The following is a 22,206-nucleotide window of genomic DNA, read 5'->3' as shown; positions in this document are numbered from 1 at the left end:
GCAGGAAACTGTCCCGTAAAGGGAGAAGGGAACCTGTTCTCTGAAACGGGAAGAGCAGGAGCACCCCCAGAGTTTCTAATTTTGTGGGTCTGGAGGTTGGCTCGGGCACTGGCATTTTAAAACCTTCCCAGGTGATTCTAACTCAAAGTCAGGGCTGAAGGCCACTGACCCACCAACTGGTTTGTTTGCAGAGCAGTGTGGGAATGAGGACACCTCCTGCAACCACAGGCCTTTGCTCCTATAGGAGAGGAAACACTCTTCTTTTTCCTCTACCTGCCTTAGGTGCTGTTGACTTGAACCCTGCATATTTGACTGACAAAGACAGATTAACTAGACAAAAACAAACGGAAGTTCATTAGGCCTCATGCAGACACAGGGAACACTCAGGGTTGAGTAACTCAGAGGGTGGTTAGACCTTGGACTTACATAGCATTTTAACAAAAGAACAATGCCTTCGTAGAAAAGTGACAAGACAGAGGGAAGGGGTTGTAGGCTTCCCAAGATGGCAAACTGTGGGAATGTAACTATATGGGGAAACCAATGGAAGATAAGGGCTGGTTAGTGGAGTTTCCGATGGAGATATTGCTCTGGTGTCTTCTCTGGGCTGATAAGGGTCTAGAGTTGTCTCTGGTGATTAACTCCTGACCTTCCTGGTAGAGAGGGGAGGGGGAGCATCTTGACAAATTTATGTTCTGCTTTTAGGTAAAGAGGGGGAGGGCAGAGAGTTTTTCTTGTATGTTCTTCTCAGTTGCCTTCAGCTCAAAATAGTCCTTATGCTGAAGTGGCATATTTGGGGGTGGTGTATTCTGCTACCCTTTACTCCCCAGGCCTAGTGGCCCCCAGCACACAGCAGGTGCTCAGAGAAGACGAAGGTGAGCCCACTGAGCACAGACCAGGTAAAGGTGATGGCAGTGGCCTCGCTGCAGGTGGGCGTGCAATTTAGGTGGCTCTCCTAGTTTTAAATGAGGAAGTTGTGGTTCCCCCAAGAGATGTGAATCTTGTCAAAGGTCACTCAACATCTGACAGAGCTGGCATTTAACCCTCCGTTGGGGGAATGCTACGTCAGTGTTTCTCTGGCTTTGCGTTGACAATGCTGGGCTTTCGTGGGGGAGGAATTGGGGACGCTGCTGTGTCATCCCTGCCTTTCCTCTGCTCCTCCAAGTGTCCTTGTGCCCCCAGCTATTTTCTCCCATTTGCCTGATTTTATCAGAGATGATTTATCTTTTGCTTTCACCATTGATGGCTCCGAGGGCCCACTGCCAATTTCAGACACTCTCTGGAAAGCTCTCGTTTTATTTGCATCCCTGCCAGGAACCAGTTTCTTCAGAGCCTTGGTCTCCCTGGCCTGGGAGCCTGGGGCTGGCACTCCTTGCGGGGGGGTTGGGGGGGCAGCCGGGGCCTGGCAGGAGCAGGGTTGCTAGTGGTGTGTCTCTGCCCGTGTGTACCTGGACCTCTGAGTTTGTGTGGCAGCAGTTCAGCCTGAGGCTGTGGGGGAGGCAGACATGCCTGGGCATGTCTGGTGGGGCAGGCTGGCCAAGAGCCCGATTGCGTGAAGACTGCAGACATCCTTGGGAGCCTCGACTGGACTCTGAGGCATGGTTAAACCAGGCCTGGAAAGAAAGCCTTAGTCAGGGGAGGGGAGGGGAGGGGAGATCCCCTCTGGGGGGGCGGAGAGACGGATATTGATGATGATGATGTGATGATGGTGGTCGATGGAGGTGGGTGTCATTTTCTCAGCACTGCTTAGATGCTGGGTGCCGTGCTTTAGTCCTTTATAGGTATTAGTTCATTTTCTCCTTACAAATTACCTTGAGGCTAGAGTTACTCCCACTTTCAGATTTTACATTTTGCAGTTTACAGATGGGAACACCAAGGCTCAAACCTCCGGCCACCAGTGGAGCCCCCGTCTGTCTGAGCTCCTGAGTACTGCCCTCCCTGGAGCCCTTCAGAAATACTGGGTGGGGGGCTGCAGGGGAGCCTAGAGCAGGTGTGGCTCAGAACCAGCCCAATATGGGTTCCTCTTCTTGTGTCTCCGACTGGCAGGGTCTGGGCCATCTTCGGTTACATTTATAGGTTTTCAAAAGCGGAATTATTTTCACCCTTGACTCTAAAATAATATACTTTCTCTAGCCTTTGCTCATAAGGAGGAATGGCTGTCTTTAAAAGACTCTTAAAAATGCTTCCTGCTATGACTCCTCTGGGCCATTTTACTATGAATTGGCACAAGAACTAACAGCTTAAACCCTTCTGGGCAAAACTACAGAAGAAAATAAATCCTGGAGTGTCACAGTTGGCCACAAACTGAGCATGAGTAAGCAGCAGAGATACTGATTGGTGAGAAAAACCTGATTTGTGGCAGTGTGATGTGTGTTACCCTCCCTCAGGAGGGCAACTTCCTTGTGAACTGGGCTCCAGGGATCTATTTATGGGTCACTTTTAGGAACTGGGAACCGCTTCCCTCGCAGAACAACCGTTATGCACGGAGGTGAAGTTCTGAAGCTAGTTTAGAAAGGCCCACCTGTGACTCGACACCTCCTTCTTCTGACGGGACAACAGGAGAAAGCAATTCGGCTGGGATGTGCAGTTGATTTTCACCATTCCTGTGTTATGACCGGTAAATATGCCGTCGGATACTTTACGAGGGAAGCGATGATGTCATGGCCAGAAGCACAGCTTCTTTCAATTTTCAGGTTGTTAGTACTTGGTGCGCCTCCGCTTCTTCCTACCCCCACCCCACTGCATCTTTCTAGAAGGCTTTCAGTTCTCCCCCAAATCATTTGCAGGTGTGTGCCTGTGCGCGCATGCGCACTCACACAGGTAGCGGGCTGCCTCTTACGCCCCGGCCAATGACGCACGTGTGTCCCGCCTCACCACAGCCTGTGTCTCCGACTCCCGGTGTGAGATGCTTCCTCATGCACTTTCCTAAAGTCTGCCAACAACCATGTGACAAAGGTCAGTCCCGCCTCCAACACAGAGCTCCCTCCAGATCGTACCTCCATCCTTCTGTTGGCTCCATCCTCATTACCAACACCCTGGTCGTCGTTTCTCAGGGAGACAAGGGCGATGGCCCAGCTGGCTTCTTTACTTCCCACTGCCTCCCCTGCCCCAATCCCTGCTTCCATTTTCCACACAGCAGCGAGAGCGATCTTTGAAAACTGTCATCAGTTCATGTCACCTCGCAGCACATTGAGTGAAATCCACCTCCTACCCTGACCCTGCCAGGCCTGCTGTGGCCTCCCTGCCTCTCACCTCCTTTCTGTTTTCTCAGCCACCCCCGCCCACCCGATTGCCGGCAGACACCAGGCTTGCCCCTAGGCTCTGGGCTTTTGCTCTTGCTTTCCCCTCAGTCTGGAATGCTTTTCCTCCCCCTGCCTCTTCTCATCTGGCAGGTGTCCACGGAAATATTAGGCCCCCTGCTCGGAGAAGCCTTCCTTGATCTCCCTTTCTAAAGGGCTTCCTTCTCCTGTGCTCTCTTGCTTGATTCTCTTTCTTTCCTTCGAAGAAGGCAGTCACAATCTGCTGCTCTCATTTGTTTATGTGTGTTCTTGTATACTGCGTGTCTCCTCAACCAGAATGTCGTTTTGAAAGCCCAGCTCTGTCCAGCCTTTTGATCACCGTCGCTGCGGCACCTAGAACAGTGCCTGACAGTGAAGGTGTTCCTAAATGTTTGATGAATGAATGAATGAATGAATCTAGAGTGCTTTAGAGAGGGCAAATGAAAAAATGTTCCCACAACAGGGAAATTGTACAGAAGGGATTTTGGAAGGTGGTCGCTGTGTAAACCCACAGAATCCTGCTGCTTGGGGACTGGCTCAAAGTCGAGGTCAAGGCAGAGTTGTGTGAGGCCTCAGTGGTTGGAGGGCATCTGCTGGGTTGGTGAGGATGAGGCTGAGAAGCACAGACCTGGGGTCAGTCCCGGACTGGAGTGGTGTAGGGACTGATGCTTCCAGGAGGGTCATGTGGGGAGGGCGTATAGTAGCCGCTGGTCAGGACCTTGTTGCATCTATGCTTATAACGAATTGGGATATGTGGTTCCAAGCCCCATCCTCCCATCCATATTAAGTGGATTGAGAGTGATAAGGCTGGGGTGAAAATAATCGCAGTTTAATTGGTTTTAAGTAGGCTAATACCTGTGTTGGAAACACAGGGATGTGAGCACACCTTTGGAGGTGTGACCTTTATGCCACACAGTGGGATGACTGATGAGTGAGGCAGACACCGCATAGATAACTTCGGGATGTATTTATGAAGAGTCAAGTCCAGATCTGGGAGAAGAGAACTGGGGATGTGTGAAGAATTTGGTGGTGAGGAGAGCTGAATGTATGAATAGAGGAGGCAAAAGAAGTAAGTTCTTTTAGATATTGGTCTTGGGCCATGAGAGAGACGTGAGATATTATTTTTGAGATATTAGAATAATGGATTGTCAGGTTCAGTAATCAAGATGCTCCTATCCACTGAATCAATGGGTTTGTGGCTTCAGGGGAGACTCACACATCCTAGGACAAAGAAGTCTTACTCAGCTTTACATTTCTAATTAGAATATTACAAGTCCATAGGAGGCCAATAATCAATAATCTTGAAAGCCTGAGGAATTCCCTGGCAGTCCAGTGGTTAGGACTCCACACTTTCACTGCTGAGGGCCCAGGTTCAATCCCTGGTCGGGGAACTAAGATCCCACAAGCCACGAGGCACGGCCAAAAGAAAAAAAAGCCTGGTTGTTGAAAGGGAGACAGTTTTCTACTTTCCAAGAAGATGCCTTTTCTGTAACTAGAGCACCGTGTGGGACTCTAAGCATAGAGTGATGTGTTAAGCCGGGGTGCAGAGAACAGAGGGCTCAACACAAAGGAAGCTCTGGCCTCGCAGGATGGATGAAAAACCTATCTGGTGTTGGGAGAAGCTTGGCGTGAGACTCAGAGGGATGAGGACATAGGGTAAGATGCTGTGTGCCCTCCCACTACCCACAGATTCAGGGTGGAGTGGGCAAGATGGTAGAATCAGCCCAGATTGGGTGACAGGAAGTGGGGAGGAGAGGGGCTTATGTCCGCTTCACTTTTGGATCACTGGGAGGAGAATCCCTTGCAGATGTCTGGGTGGGGCAGTCACAGTACGGTAGAAATACTGTTGTGTTGTGTTTCAGCAGAGGGAGGGCCTGAGACAGTGGCCCTTGCTTCCACGAGCCCTGCATGAGGGTGTGTCCAGAACCTCCCAGATGACCCCTAGAGATACATCAGGAAGCTGGGAATTAAGAGCCAGCATGCCTGGGAATTGAGAGCCTCACCCAAGTGACTGGGTCAGTGGGACCCGTGGAGCGTCTTGGTGTGGACAACCGGAGCTGGGACCAGAGGGAGGATGTGGTTGAGCCCTAGTGGGTCAGTGGTGCCAGGGAGCAGCAGGAGGAGGGCCACACTGCCTGGGTACTTGTGAGGTCTAGCCTCCTGGAGAGGATAGGACATGAGCATCCCAAACCCAGCCAGACAAGGGGCAGGAGAGGATGTGGCTTTGGGACAGCTCATGGGGAAAGCACTTAGGGGTTTTCATTCATGATAAGATCAAAGTGAGTTCCCAGTGTGAAATATTAAGACTCACGGAAAAAAATGAAGGGGTTATATAGTCTGGTCTCATTCTTCTCCCGGCTGGTCAGCTCACTTCTGGAGCACCGTAGTCACCCTGGTGTCCCACCTTGAAACTGAAGAGACAAAGCAGACCGCATTCCCAGGAGAGTGGTGAGAGACTGCCATGTGAGAGTAGGTTGAAAGGAATCAAGAATGTGTAGTCGGGGGCTTCGCTGGTGGCGCAGTGGTTGAGAGTTCGCCTGCCGATGCAGGGGACACGGGTTCGTGCCCCGGTCCGGGAAGATCCCACATGCCGCGGAGCGGCTGGGCCCGTGAGCCATGGCCGCTGAGCCTGCGCGTCCGGAGCCTGTGCTCCGCAGCGGGAGAGGCCACAACAGTGAGAGGCACGCGTACCGCAAAAAAAAAAAAAAGAAAAAAAAAAGTGTAGTCGGGAGACAGACAATTCAGGGGTGACTCACTGCTTAGTTCCTCTGTGGTCCCAAGGGCAGCCTTGATGTGTGGACATTACAGGGAGAGAGATTCCAGCCCTAAACCTAAAACAACTGTCCAGTGATTCTCAGCTGGCATGGCCTGAATCAGGACATAATGCCTTTCCTGGAGCTGGTGTATCTAAGCCAAAGCCAAGACATCATGCAGGAGATTCAGACGTCTGTCTGGGTCATAGGCCTGGACAACCTTCAAAATGTCTCCCAACCTTAAGATTTTGTGAATTGCTGAATGAAATTCTAATTTGATAATTTCTGGCTCAGAAGAGGCACTTACTTTGGGTCATCAGTTGGCGTCTCGGCGTCAGACAGACCTGGTTTCCAAGACTGGCTGCATCACTCACTAGCTGTGTGACCCTGGAGGACTTCCTTCACCTTTCTCAATCTCAGTTTTTTCATCTATAAGATGGCGATACTTACCTGGCAGGGTTTTGTTGGCCTTAAGTGAAACAATATAGTAAAAGATGAAAAAAAAAAAAATCAGACTGTGTGTGTACGTGCGTGTGTGCGTGCGTGCGTGCGTGCGTGTGTGTGTGTGTATTAGTGGGAGCAGGGAGAGTATAGGACCTTTGCAGTGCTGTAAATTGCATTACTGCCTACTGGTTAATTTTCTTCTTCATAAGACCAGCTTACAGAGCATCAGGTTTAATGTCAAGACGAAATAGACTCTGACGTGGTGTGGACAGATTCTGGCTTGAATCCTCTTAACGGGGAAGGGAAGGGTCGGCCAAGGGGAAGAGGGAAGGGCTGAGACTGCACTGGGGGAGGGGCAAGAGAAAGTCATCCTCTGAGGGCTACAGACAGACACCCTCTGGCCCTGTTCCTGGCTTTCTGGCCACGGATGAGTCTGCCTGTGTGGGTACCCACTCTCTTTTGAAAAAGGAGTGGTCTTGGACAAGAGCCCCCTGACTGTCTGTGGCGTAGCACCATCTGTGGCAACCTTCAGCTGTGACGGGGCACAGGGTTTCTTTTAACCCTCCCACCTCAGCTAGCCCCAACTCCCTCTTACTTAATCCGTCCTGATTCCTCTGTCACAATGTTTCTCCTTCACAAGGAGCTGTAAGTGACCGACAAAGCTCAACATGCTACCTCTCCCAGGGATACTGCATTTCAGCTCTAAGCCAGGTGTGACGTTCCACTGGGGGCCCCTCTTCCACGGCACAGGAGTACCGGTGGGAGTAGGCACAGCTGGCACCAGGCGGTGTGTCTTCTTGCAAAGCTGACCTCCTCTTGAGTCCCGGTGGACGGTGATGAAGGAACAGGCCCAGCTTTGCCTGGGGTGGGGGACTGCTCCCCCTCTGCCTGGTTGGAGGAAGTGAGTGGTCCTTCCTGAGGCCCCAAGCTGAGTCAGCAATTCCTGGAAGGAGGTGATGTCATGGTGACATAGCGGTTCCCCTCCCCAGCAAAGGCAATAGCAGAGTGAGGGACGAGTGTGTCTCCTGGGCACCAAGGCCTGAGGCGCTCTTAGGAGTGACCATGTCCCCTTGCGGGCCACTTCACGCTGCCTCCATCGGTAGCTCCCTTCTCCAAATTCCCACAGCTTGGACCATCTGTCCCTACAGTGATCCCATATTCGGGGTAGTCTGGATTGATTTTAAACATTCTGCCTCTTTGTTTTCCCACGTAAACACATTCACAAATCAGAGAAAAATCATCCTAGGTCTGCGCATGCCTCCTGGGGCTTTGGGAACAGGAGCCACCAGGCTGGATCACAACCAGAGCGCGGGATCCTGGGTATCCTTATGTCTTTCTCTGGTTTCACATCTGCATGTCTTTTCAACAATATTAATAGCTCCAAAGAGTCTGAGCTGTGTCCCTTTACTTCTTTTGTCTTCTCCGGACTCCCCCAAGGGGCTGAAGGTGTGGGGAACTAAAAAACGCTTGGCGGGGGAGGGGTGGTAAGCACCCCATGTTGCCCTTGTCAGGCGCTCCCTCCTTTTACGTCATGGGGGTTGGAGGCATCCGCAGCAGGGCCCCTATGGGTAGGTAAGAGGCCCACGTCTTGCTTCTCCGAGGTCAGACCAGCGCTAAATTGAAAGGTAACTGTACTCAGTCCTGGTGTGGGCTTGGGAAAAACCCGGCTGGATTTGTCGCGGGGCCGGGGATGCTTTCAGAAAAGCGCTGCCTGATCCCTTGTTCACCAAAGACCCGACTTTCCGGGAGGCCGCATGTCAGACCCACGTGGAATAACACGGGTCCTTTGTCAGCTGGAGTCTGAATTCAAAGCCGCCTCCGCGGTCCTTTCCCAGCGTTTGACAAGGGAGGCCCCGGCGTGGCCGTACGCTGCCCGATGCTGCCCCCTGCAGGCGGTTAGGGGGCACAGCCCCTCACCACCGGGTTTGCGGGCTCTGAGCCTGTGCCGCCGGAAAGGTGGCTTTTCATCACCTAAAGTTGTCAGAGCAGCTAATAGCCCATGAACATGGAGAAAAATAGGCTTCTCTAAGTGAATTGGGTGTTGAAAGACACTGAGATAAATGGTGGAGGTAATGCGAATGATGGATGGTGTCGTGTCTACGGCAGCCATCTCATTTAAATCCAAGCTCACCAACACCCCAGAGGAGAGGCAGGTGTTCCGAGGCCCTGTCTAATGAATGACAGAACCAGTCTTAGAAAGGTTAAATGATGTGCCCAAGGTTATATATCCAGTAAATGCTGGAGCCAGGACTTGAACTCAGTGACCCCAGAGCTTCGTGACATCTGCTGTCCATCACCCCGTGCTAAGAGAACAGAATCCTGCCCAAGAGGAAGATCCCTTTATCTATGGTGTGAACAGGGTTCTGTGGAATGAAGGTGACTTTTCAACAGCATTCTCTTCGCTGAGAGTTTTAGCTGTAGCCTCTGTGATGTGATTTTAGGGATGCTGGGAAGATCTCCCTACCTGGAAATATGCCCCCAAGTTGCCCATCCCATTGCTTGGAATTTCACTATAGGAAAGCCATTCCCTTGATTAACATTGGCTAGGTGGTACTCTCATGCTAACTAGAAATACGATTCCTAAGGGGAAGTCACACGTTTACCCTTACATCGTAATTCTACGTCAGTGGGGATGAGCTTGTTGGATTGCTTCATCCCTGTGGTGGAGAATTAAGGATGTGGGGAAAGTGGTGGACTGGGGTGCCTCTGATTGTTTTCCTGGATGTCCAGAGGCTCCCCAAACTGAAACTGTCCCAAACTAAATGCTTCATCTTCTCCCCCACACTGCTCTTTCTTGGACATCAAACAGGACCAGAAATCTTCAAGTTCTCCTTCACTCCTCCAGCTAATTGGTCATGAAGTCTCACCTGGCCTGCCTCTAAAGTGGTGCTTGAATCTTTCCCGTGCACACCTCTGGTCTCTGGTCCTCTCAGGTCCTCATGAGCCAGCTTCTTTCTAGCTCTGGGCCTTCACTGTTCAATCAAACCCCAGGGCAGCAGCAGAAGAAGACTTTCTAGAATGTAAACGAGATAATGCTGCATTTCCTCTTAAGATCCTCCTCATTGCTCCAGGAGTGCAGACTCCTTAGGATTTTATTACAGGTCCCTCAGGACCTCATTGCTACCCCTCTCTCTAGCTCCAACTCTGTCTCCCTCTGTGCCTCCCTCCATCACCCTCCTCCATCCTATTCCCAGCCTGACTGGCAGACACTTTTCCTTTGTTATCTCGAATGTTCCTTCACATCTCCATGCCTTTGCCCATGTGTTGGTTTTGTCAGAAAAGCCCTTCCCTTCTGTGGTCAGTTGGCCACTCCTCGGTAAAGCCATTCCTGATTCCCATCTCCATCCTCCAAGGAGGAGGTAAAAATTTAAGTCTCTGTCTCCCCCACTAAGCCTGGGTGCGTAAATGAATGAATGAAGGATGAGTAAATGAAGTCAGCTGATGAGTGGGCTATCTATTTCACAGGCTGTGCTGCTGTTTTTTGAAATGAATGCAAACCAAACCGTGGCTGCATTTACAAATGGTGCTGTGATGCGCCGAATGTGTATGTGGGCGCATTGGTGGGGTATGCTGGCTCTGTTGTGATAAATAATTTGATGGGCCTTGAACTTACTCGCACAAGCAGAATAGTTTCAGAATGTTGCCATGGAGACGAATGAGGAGTCAAGCAGCAGGGTACCACTTAGGCAGTGACAGATTTTACAGAAAAAGGGCTTAGACACACCCTGCTTGTCAAAAAATCCCCTAGCTAATAGGAAGAGTGCTTCAAGGCAGAATAAAACCTTGCACCCCCGATGAACAAAAAATCCTTGAAGTTAGGAAAACAGGAAGTAGCAGGTCAGGAAGAAGATAAATTCTTAGCGATGGACTGAAAGACAAAAGGAGAAAGAGGATGCTGGAGCCCTGACATGATGTTGGATATTATCAGAAAATAAGCAGTGGATGAAGATGTTTCAAATATATCATTATATTAAAGAATGTGAGGAGGGAATCCTGTTGTGTGAAGTGATGGAATATCAAAAGGAATGTTCAGGGCTGGAGGAAACTGGACCCTTGGACCTTAGCAACGTGTTCATCATTTATTGCAGAACTAGAACTAAGGTCTTCCAATTCTGATCTGCAGAGAATGACCTTCCCTGCCTGCTGAAAACCTGTCCTTTCAAGGGCCAGTTCAAATGGCAGCACCGAGTGAATGAAGTCTTTCGCGACTCTCAACACAGGGATAACAATTTCCTCTTCCCTCTGCTCGGTACATCAATCGATCCTGCTTGTTCTCATGTCAGCCATGGCTGGACTGTGACCCACGTGAGGACAGCGCCCTTGTCTCACCATCTTTAAACCTCGACACCCAGTGTGGTGTCTGGTATAGAGCATATTAGGAGCTGAGTCGTGTCTCCCAGTTTCCCCACCAGGGATCGAACCTGGGCCCCTGGCAGTGAGAGTACTAACCACGGGATCGCCAGGGAATTCCCAGACAGGCCTTTTAAGAGGTGGTTAAGTTAAAAGGAGGCCGTTAGGTTGGGCCCTCACCCAACTTTACTGGAGTCCTTATAAAAAGAGGAAATTTGGACACACGAGAGACATCAGGGATGTGCATGCACAGAGGAGAGACCCTATGAGGACTCAGTGAGACGGTACCATCTGCAAGTCAAGGAGAGAGGCCTCAGGAGAAGCCAACCCTTCTGACACCTTGATCTGGGACTTCCAGCCCCCAGAACTATGCGAAAATAGATGTCTGTTGTTGAAGCCTCCCAGCCTGTGGCATTTTGCTGTGACGGCCCTGGTAAACCAGTACAGCACACTTCCTCAATAACTCTGTCAGCGGAAGACAGAGACACTGATTAGGAGAAGAGGTGGTAGCAGGTTTTGGCTGAAGATGTTAGGAATAGAAACTTCAGGAAGCCAGAACGGCTCACTGCTGTAGAAAGAGCCACATGTCTGAAAGGATGCCCTGGCCAGCCATAAAAGGGAGAGATGTGTGGCTTTATTATATATATTTATATTTATATATTTACATATATATATAAAACTTCTAATAATTTATTTTGAAATAATTTCAAACTTTTGGAAAAGTTGCAAGAACAGTATAATGAATTCCCATATCCCACACCCAAATTTCCCAATTCAATGCTTCACCGAATTTATCCTATTAACCTCTCTCTCTCAGTTTCTCTGTGTGCGCCTGCACATATATGTACATGTATATATATGTCTGAACCATTTATCTCTTTCTGAACCTTTTAAGAACAAGCTGTTGATACGATCCCCTACCATTTCTACATACTCCAGTGTGTATTTCCACCAAACAAGCGTTTATATACCCTCCATACACCCCTCCAAATTAGGGAATGAACTTTGACACATCATTACTGCCCAGTTCACAGACCCTCCACCCCCCTTTAACATTTTCAAGACATCCCAACAATGTCTCTTTTTCCTTTCTGGTCAAGATTATATCCAGGAATACATGTTGCATTGTTCTCATGCTTCTTCAGTCTTCTTCAACCTGGAAGAGTTCCTTAGTCTTTCCTTGTCTTTCGTGTTCTCAGTTCTTTTTAATTAAAGAGTACAGACCTTTCATTCTGTAGGGTGTCCCTGGGTCTGTCTGGTGTCTTCTCATGATCAGACTTGGGTCATGCTTTCTTGATAAGAATACCACAGAATTGTGTTTTCTCAGTGGATTATATGGGGGTGGGCTGGGGGAAACATATGATGTCAGCCTATCCTACAACTGGTGATATTTACCTTTTTTTTTTTTTTTTTTGGGTACCTTTTGACCACCTTCACCCATTTGGTGATATTTATCTTGATTACTAGTCATGTTGGTGTCTGTCAGGTTTCTCCCATATAAAGCTACCATTTCCCCCTTTTATACTGATTGGCATTTGAGGGGAGATATTCCTGTTCTTTATCAACCTCCCATCCATCAGTCTTAGTCTCCACTGAAGTCTCCCACTGGAAACAACCACCGCTCTGACAGTTGCCAAATGATTGTTTTCTGTTTTCATCATTCCTTCTTCTTTTATTAGTTGGAAGGCTACTGATATAAAGAGCTTTCCCATTTTCTGCGTTTGTTTATATATTTAAGTGGTTCCTTCAGGGTAGTCCCTGCATCCTTCTGACATGTCCCCTTCATTCTCGACCCTTTCTTACTTTCTGGCACAATTCGTCCCAGCTTCACCTTATACCTTTTCTGCCCCAGCTTGGAATTAGCCCTTTCTCCAAGGAGCCCTGCTATTTTTTCAGTGGAGGATGGTATTTAGAAATCAAGATCTGGGCACTTAGTGTGTTTATTGTTGCTGGAGTTCTAGGCCCTTTCATTGGAGAGATTTAGGAAATATATATATACACACACCTGCATATACACACACTTAAATCTATAACTATTTCTATATCTACCTGTGTCTATATATTTAAAAAAACATAAATTCGTACCTATACCTCCAATCCCAGTCCTCCTTCAAGGCTCATTATAGCTCTTTTCCTCTCCATATATGTAACTCCCTTCTCCAACCTGACTCTCATTATCCTCAATATATGTACCAATTTGCTCAATATGTTTACTTATTTGTTTAACGTAACCAATTCCAATTTGCTCAATATGTTTACTTATTTGTTTAACGTAACCAATTCCATTCTCCCGATCACACCAGCTGTGCCTTTTTTTTTTTTGCGGTACGCGGGTGTCTCACTGTTGTGGCCTCTCCCGTTGCGGAGCACAGGCTCTGGACGCGCAGGCTTAGCGGCCATGGCTCACGGGCCCAGCCGCTCCGCGGCATGAGGGATCCTCCCGGACCGGGGCACGAACCCGTGTCCCCTGCATCGGCAGGCGGACTCTCAACCACTGCGCCACCAGGGAAGCCCCAGCTGTGCCTTTTACCTCCACTCCCTGTTCCCACCCTCCGGCTCCCTGTGTACCTGGACGCCAACAGGTGCACCACCAAAGCACTTCCACATGGCAGCCTTCTCTCTGTGTCAGTACCCCATGGGCGCCTGATGCCCACTCTTCCATGCCGGGAAGGGAAGGGAAGGAAAGAAGAAAGAAAGGGAAGAGGAAAAAAAGAAAGAAGAAGGCTGTGCAGACTGTTTTAACTAAAAGCTAAAAGGAAGGAAAAGGAGATGCCATTTCACCTAACCAGTAAGTGCTAATCAAGTATTAATTAATAAGAAAGTATAGATATAGGCACACACAGGTATGAATTGGTAATTAATATTGTTTTAATAAATTATCCAGTTACTTATGTTTAAAATATAATGCATTGTTGATGTCCCTCTCTTCGCAAATGCCATAAGGGGTAGGGTGGGAAATATAAAATAGCAGTGATAGGGTCACAGAAATGTCCGAAGGACAATTCACAGTTGATATATGCCTCACAATAGGGACACGTCTCAGAACTTCGCAAAGTTACCAAAACTCCATCCTCTGAAGTTGAAGCCAACCAAATCAGCCTCAAATGAATGAGATTAACCATTTGTGGGTGGAACCATCTTGAAAGATGACTTGTAATTGGCTACCGGATACAACCAGGGTGCTTTCCAAATTTCCATCAAGGCAACTGGTGAGCCTTCCAAAACCTATCTACACAGTCATTCATTCATCCAACCCTAGTCATGTTGGTGCCTGCCAGGTTTTTCCCCAGCAAAGTTATCATTTCTCTCTTTGAAATTATGTGTTAGTCTTCTAAGCACTGGAGGGATATAATGGGGGAGAAAACACCGTCCTCATATTCAGAAAGTTTGTAGTCTGGTTGGAGGGACGGGCCGGTGACCGGGATGTTTCAATACACATGCCAAGTGCCTTCGAGAGGAGCGAGTGCCTGGCCCTGACCTGACGTAGTGTGCATGGCAAGGATTCCCAGGAGAGGTGACATCTAAGCTGAGGCCTCAAGGACTAGTGGGAGTTAGCCAAGAGAAGAGGCATGGCAGAAAGGTAGAGAGGAGAGAATACTATAGGATGAGTGGCCACATGCTCCAAGGTCTGGAAAAATGAGAGGGTCTGGAAAAATGAGGGAGCCTGGAGCGCTCAGGGAGTGGCAAGCAACTCAGTGTGGATGGAATGGCAAATCTGAAGGGGCCTGGGAGGGTATGAGGCTGGAGACCTATGCAGGGTCTGGATCATTCCAGGTCTTGGACGCCATATTTAGTCATGTGGACTTCATCCTAGGGAGAGTGTTTCAGGCAGATGTGTGATATGATCACAGTCCCATTTTAGAAAACCCCTCTTGCTGTGTCTAGTGAGTTAGCCAAAGTTGAGGTTAAGGGCACAGTATCCACAAGGCTGCCCTCACTTCAGACACCAGCCCCCAGTTTGGGGGTCCCCAGAATCACCCTCTCTTCAGAGCAGCTGGCTATAAATTCAGGGGTTCCCAAGACTACCCTCAGACTTGGTAATTTGCTAGAACAACCCATGGAATTCAGGAAAGTGTTATACTTAGGAGTAGAGTTTTATTATAATAAAAATATATAAATGGTATAAACTAGAATCGTAGGGTGGAACCTGAGAAGGTTCCTAGCAGGAAGCTTCTGTATCCCTAGGCTGCATTTCCTCCCCAGCATCTCTATGTGACAATACACACGAGTCTTGCAACCAGGGAAGTTCCTCCAAGCTTCAGGGTCCAGAGTTTTTACTGAGGCTTCCTTACCCAGGCACAACTGATGGAATAGCTGCCCACACGTTTGAATTCATCTCCAGGCCCCTCCCCTCCCTGGTGGTCAGGCTGATGTCATGTGGCCCAAAGCCCCAACCCCAGTCATATGTGTCGTGTTGGTCTTTTGGCATGGCAGCCCCTAGCCTGAATCATCTCATTAGCATACGTGAAGGGCCCACCTTGAATAGCAAAGGTACTCCTCTCAATGCAGAAATTGCAAGAGTTTAGAGGTTACCCCAGGAGCCCACACAAAGGCCAGATCTCGCCCTGCGTGAGGCCAAGTTTCTTACTATGCTCTGTGGTCTGGCAATTACACTGAATGAGAGCAAGTCTGGAAGCAGGGAAACCCACTTGGTCGTTGCTGCAGAAATCCAAGAAAAGAACATGGAAATGGCAGAGGGAATGGAAGGAAGTAGAGGGGTTTTAGATGCGTCCAGGGTAGAAGGTCAGGACCTGGTGGCTGACTGGATAAGGGCGTTGAGGGATGGGAGGAGTAAAGGATGATGGGCAGGTGTCTGGCCTGGACAAATAGCTGGTTTAGGCCTGCCATATGCCAGCAGCACACATTGCTGAACTGGGGGAAATAGTACAGAGTAGAAGGAGGGGCTTAAATATTTAAAACTACAAGATGTAGTCAAAATTCTTACTTTGATCTAGGCTTTAGAAGTCATCGCACCTTATCCCATGATACTGGCAGGCAATATAAGGTCTATATATCTCCAAAGAATTTGCCAGCCACTCTGGGAGGCACCCTCTCTACTGGAGGGCCACAGCCATGGAATGAGAGCCCCGTTACTAGTCACAGACAGCCTAGGTCTGTTCTGGGAGCCAGATATAAGGGAGATCTTAGCAGTGCCAGGTGATAGAAGCGAGAATGTGGACTCTGGAGCAGGTAGAACTTGGTTTGAATTCTGCCTCTGCTGTGTGACTTTAGGCATATAACTTAACCTCTCTGAGCTTCTCTGAGCCACTGTTTTCTTACCTGTAAAACCAGAATGATGACACCACACAATGCTGTGGTCAGGATCAAAAAAGATGGTGTTCTTCCACCTGTACGAACCCACACCTTGTCTTGTTGACATGAACGCCTGAGACCCTTTCTCAGGCTATCCTGATTGCATTGGATACTACCAGGACTGGTGCCCACTTACCAATTATATTTATTTCCTCCACGAGGCCTGCTCTGACCTCCAGAACCCAGAGGAAACTCTCTTCCAAACTCTCTACCCTATCACCTGCATGGGCCCTATCCTGCTTTGCTGAGCGAGCTTTCTATTTCTGTATCTGCAGTTTACTTGCTCAACTAGACTGTAATCTCTTTGAGAGCTGAGGCTTTCATCTTTTTTAATGTTCCATTTTGGAATCTTAGCACAGTGCCTTTTTGCACCTAGCACTTGCTCAGAAAATAGAGATCAGTTGATATGTTACCTACTTTCGTCTCCTAAAAATTGCTCCAGAGTCATAAGCTGAACTCAGCCTATGTAAGGTCATTACTACAAAGAAATATGTTTATTCATTTATCTATGTATCCAGCTGCCCTACATTGACACACATCCAAATGAGGGCAGTGCCTTTTAAGGGGGCTTTCTCAAGGATTCCAAGGAGCCTATGGCCTCTCAAAGCATTTGTGGAATTGCTGCTTTGAGTTGGGTGGCGAATCCTCACACCTGGGAGGAGCTGTTTTTGGACACAGTGAAAGTCATTTTGGCCAAATTTGGTAGGTGTGGTCCTTCAGGGGGCAGGTGGCTGTGGAGCAGGAGGCATGATGGTTAGTAAATATTTAACTGGGCATTTCCAGTGTGTCAGGCACTTTACACTCACTGTCTTATTTTCATCTTAACATCATCTCTGTGAGGCAGGTGCTATTATTATCCCCATTTTACAGACAAGGAGCCTGAGGCTCAAAGAGTGCAAAACACACTCTCTATAAGGGGCTCCATTGCTCCTTTTTCCATTACTAAGCTACCGTTAGGGGCTGGGAAGTGCACAGGACAGACGTACCAAAGTGACCCTTCTGCACCCCAGCAGAGATGAGGGGCCTGGGTGCTTTATCTAAAGACATCAAACCCAAGAACTGTGACACTTGAATTGATGGGGGCGGGGAGAGTATGAGGAACGCAGGAGCTGGGAAAACTGGTCCTTTCGTGCACCGTAGGCAAATGCAAGCACCGAGGAGGTCTCCTCCAAGAGAGACCAGAGAAGAGGGGAGGGGACTGGTCCAAGATTGGGGGACCCATGAGCAGGGGAAGGATTCCCAACTGAAGGATTTCCTTCTGTGCCTCTCTTTTTTACTTTCTTTAAAACTGTATTCATATTTACTGACTATAAAAGGAGTTCAAGTTCACTGTAGAAAACTTGGAAAATAGAAGTATAAAAAAATTAAAATTGTCTATAAATGACCCCCCTCCTGAGATCCCAGGCCTTGCTAAGACAAGGCTGCTGAGCAGATCAGTACACAGGGGGTTATTTATAAGCTCCCTCCTTCCCACCCACCCACTCCCCTCTCTGCCTGGGCTAGAGCAGGGCCTTCAGCCAGGACATTCCCTTGCAGCCTACTCAGGCTGCTATATAAAGCCCTGCCCTTCTAGGAGCTGGATCAGGCCATTGCTTATCTCTTCGCAGCAGGGTTCTGATCATGTGCCCGGTTGGCAGGCGCTCGGAGATGTGCCAGCGGGCTCTGGCTGTTGCTACCAGGGCCTCCAGCCCCCTTGGGGTCGTCTTCTCTTGTTCCCACTGAGACCTGGCCAATGACCCTGAAACCTTCCCTATAGGAAATCGTTGGCTCATTTCATGAGAGGGCAGTTGCCAGACAGCTGAGGCAAACCTGACGGGCCTGGCACGGGTGATGGGTGTGTCTGGCGCGTGCAGGCGCCGCGGTCCGTGTTCCCCTCCTGAAGCGGCGCTGCCTGCCCCCTACTCTCTCGGCCCCCACCCCGACTTCCCTCCCCTTTCTCTTTCTGAGCGCCTGGCTCAGAGTCTTCATTCCATATGGCTTCAGCAGGCAAAGGCCTTCCCTGGCTGGTGGCCTGCTGCGTCTCAGTTCCGGAATTGTGGGCTGGACTCCTCCTTAATCGACAGTGGACTGTAGCAGATGTATTCTCTCCGCCCGGAAAAGAAGTTTTGCCGAGGGAGGCAGACCCACCTTATTGCTGCAAGTCAGGGCAGAGGAGAGACAAGAGAGGCATCCTGAAAACATACAAAGGCTTAAATCAGAAAGAGCCACTGTGAAGTCCTAGCCCCTCCACTTAAAAAGAGGTGTGATCTTAGCAAGTTATGGAACCCCTATGAGGCTTAGTTTTCTCATCTTTAAGATGTAAAGAATGCTATCTCAGAACTCACGTAAAAATTACAAAAGATGACATGTATAAAGCACTGAAGCCATATTATGGTAGCTGTTATAATTTTGTTAATAATATTATTATTTATGATGATTTGGATGGGAGAGGGATGGTAGCTCCTTTTTTCCCTCTTGGATTTGAGATTTAACAGGGGAACTCTTGATGTTGGTTGTTAAGAAGTTCGTCTAGGTAAGTAGGTGCGTGCTCCATTGGTACTTAAATGTGAGGTTCTGAGAGAATCCTTTCGAAGCAACTTCTGGGCCCTGAGGAGGTCCTGGTTCACCTTCGTGTTGGCCTCAAGAGAATCAGATCAACCTTATGTGAAAAGGCAACTGGTTGTACTTATTGCCTGGTCAAAATTTAGTAGCAAAACATTCCTTCTGTAAGCCACAAAGCGCTTTCTAGAAGGAATGATTACCTCTAAAGTAACAAAACTTATCAAAACTTAGGAGGTACACTTAGAGCAGTGCCCAGAGAAAATAGTATAGTGAGATTTTATGTGTCAGTTGGACTGGGCCACGGGGCGCCCAGATACTTGGTCAAACATTATTCTGGGTGTGTCTGTGAAGGTGTTTCTGGATGGGATTAACATTTGGATTGACAGACTGGGTAAAGCAGATTGCCCTCCCAGTGTGGGTGGGCCTCATCCAATCTGTTGAAGGCCTGCCTAGGACAAAATCTGCGTAGGAAAGAATTCTTTCTCTCTGTCTTTGAGCTGGGACATTGGTCTTCTTCTGCCTTTGGACTTGGACTCAGACTAGAACTTACACCTTTGACTCTCCTGGGTCTCCAGCCTGCTGTCTGCAGATCTTGGGACCTCTCCGCCTCCATAATCATGTGTGCCATTTCCTTATAATAAATTTCTTTTTATAGCCTATTGATTCTGCTTCTCTGGAGAACCCTGACTAATATAGATAGTCTTATAATGAGCTAATAAAAAATTACACAGGAATGACAAATGAACTAAGCATCCAACTAAAGTAGTTAGAAAAAGGTAATAAACATAAGAAAAGCAGGAGGAAGGAATGAATAAATGTTAAAGCAAACGTGGACGACTTGTAAAACGAAAAGTTTTATAATTAATAAATTACAAGTAAATAGTAAATCTAATTCTTTGAAAATAGAATAAGATTGATAAATTGTCAATTGATAAATTGTCAAGAGAAAAGAGGAAGGAGGCACAAATAAGAAATGCCAAGGGGAAAAGAACCCCAGGTGGAGGGAATGAAGAGAATCCTTAGGGACAATTGGGTCAACTCCATGCAAATAAATTTAAAAACTTAGGTAGTAAAAACATTAACCTTACCCCAGGAGAGATCTGGCCTTGGTCTTTGGCTCCTGGGAGGTAACTTCTAGGCCTAGGAGTGTCTTTGTTTACCTTGGGCAACACCCCACAGTCTAACAGTATGGTTTATGATGGGATCTTTGGGCCATACAGTATTTGCTCTATCTCTGGGGCACCTGGAGACTAAAAGTCAGCCATGTGGGCAGTCAGTGACTGTGTGATTGAACCCCCATAGAAACTCTGGACACTAAAGCTCAGGTGAGCTTCCCTGGTTGGCAATACTCTGCGTGTACCACTGCATATTGCTGGGGGGATAGGAGCACTGTCCATGGCTCCACTGGGAGAGGACAAGTGAAACTCTGTGCCTGGACGTTCCCTGGACTCTGCCCTCTGCACCTCTTTCCTTGACTGGTGCCAATCCATGTCCTGTCACTGTAATAAACTGTAACCACAAATACAACAGCTTTTAGTGAGTTCTGTGAGTCCTTCTAGCAAATTTTTGAACCTGAGGATGGTCTTGGGAACCCCCTAACTTTGCAAAACCTAATATATTGGATACTTCTCTGGGAAAATATAGTTCACCCCAAACTGACCCAACATCATATTCAATGTCAGCTTGCCTTAGTTAACTTATAAAAGAAATCCCAATAAAACTAACAGCTCATATGGAAAAAGAAGCTGAAAAATGAATAGTAACTAGCCCTATAAGATGTAATGCATATTATAAAACTTGAATAATTAAAATAGTGTAGGACATCTTGTAGCTGGAATAAAATAGGAAGTCCAGAAATAGACCAAAATTTATTGGGAATTTAGTTTATAATGATGGCATTGCAGATCACTGGGAAAAAGATGAACTATTCAATAAATTGTGTTGAGACAACTGGGTCGCTATCTGGAAAAAAATTAAGTTGTATCCATACCTCATTTTTTTAATATCAGATACATACCAGGAGAAATAAGTGATTTAAAATTTAAAAAATGCTAGAAGAGGGCTTCCCTGGTGGCGCAGTGGCTGAGAGTCCGCCTGCCGATGCAGGGGACACGGGTTCGTTCCCCGGTCGTGGAAGATCCCACATGCCGCAGAGCGGCTGGGCCCATGAGCCATGGCCGCTGAGCCTGCGCGTCCGGAGCCTGTGCTCCGCAACAGGAGAGGCCACAACAGTGAGAGGACCGCGTACCGCAAAAAAAAAAAAAAAAAATTGCTACAAGAAACTATGGGAGATTAAAAACTAATCTAACGACTATTTTTTAAGCGGAAGAACTTTTAAAGATGACACAAGATACAGACACCATGAAGAAAAAAATAACTTCTATTGCATTAAAACTATGTAGGGCAATGGGACTTCCCTGGTGGTCCAGCAGTTAGGACTCCGTGGTCCCAATGCACGGGGCCTGGGTTCGATCCCTGGTCAGTAGATCCCGCATGCTGCAATGAAGATCCCACATGCTGTAACTAAGACCTGGCGCAGCCAAATAAATATTAAAAAAAAAAATCATGTTTGGCAAAACTAGTAAAAGGAAATTCTAGAGTACCATCAAACCAAGAAAAATACGGTAATATTCTTAACACATAGAGACTTCTTACGAATCAAGAAGAAAAATGACTATGATAAAATTGGCAAAAGATATGAATGGCAAGTTCACAAAACAGGAAACACAAATGATTTATAAACATACGAAGATGCTTCCCATTACTCATACTAAGAGAAATTGTAGAACAAAACTACAGAGAGATAGCATTTACCATTTTTCACTTACCAAACTGACAAAGATAAAAGATGTGTTTATAAACTGTTGGTAAACTATGGAGAACAGAAACTCTTACATGTTGCCAATGGAGAACTGAATCTGTACAGCCTCTCTGGAGGGCAAAAAGTAACAAACACACATATCTGTTGACCAGCATTCTACTTCTAGGAATTTATCCTAATCATTTTGGACAAAATATAGTATATCTATTTGGGGAGATGTTATTTAAGGGTACAAACTTGCACCCAGTCGGTAAATAAGTCCTGGAGACCTCATGCACAGCATAGCAATTAGAGACAACAATATTGTATTATAACTTCAAAGGTGCTAAGAGACTAGATCTTAATCATTCTTATCCCAAAAAAGATAATTATGTGACATGATAGGGGCGTAAAAATTATATAGTATGTACAAAATTATTCATTGCAGCATTGCTTGTAAAAGACTGGAAACTACCAAGATGTCTATTTAAAAAAGACTGGCTTAAATAAATTAGGTGCACTGAGGCAACGCAATGCCATGCAGCTCTACAAGAGACTGAATGAGCTCCGAGATCCACTTGAAAGAGAAAGAAATTAGATGTAGAACAGTATGTGTGAAACAGTGTGATATCACTTCTATAAGATGGAAAAGACCATCCATTACACTGAGCGCTAATATGTGTTGTTTAACCCCGTCCCCCTCCTATGAGGTAGGTACTGTGATTATATC

General features: G+C 47.5%; 1 long non-coding RNA gene across 1 annotated transcript in view; it reads left to right on the top strand.

Annotated features, from left to right (window-relative positions):
- Window positions 1-2,429: 2,429 nt before the first annotated feature.
- Window positions 2,430-22,206, top strand: part of LOC141279225 (uncharacterized) — a 35,022-nt gene continuing 15,245 nt past the window's right edge. The window contains exon 1 of the long non-coding RNA XR_012333202.1: window positions 2,430-2,614. This is a non-coding gene — a long non-coding RNA (uncharacterized lncRNA). The remainder of the gene's footprint in view (window positions 2,615-22,206) is intronic.

The sequence above is a fragment of the Tursiops truncatus genome, chromosome 1 (genome assembly GCF_011762595.2).
Source record: "Tursiops truncatus isolate mTurTru1 chromosome 1, mTurTru1.mat.Y, whole genome shotgun sequence".
In the NCBI taxonomy this organism is placed as follows: Eukaryota; Metazoa; Chordata; class Mammalia; order Artiodactyla; family Delphinidae; genus Tursiops; species Tursiops truncatus.
Note: the sequence above shows the minus strand (reverse complement) of the source record. Positions and strands in the feature narration are given on the sequence as shown.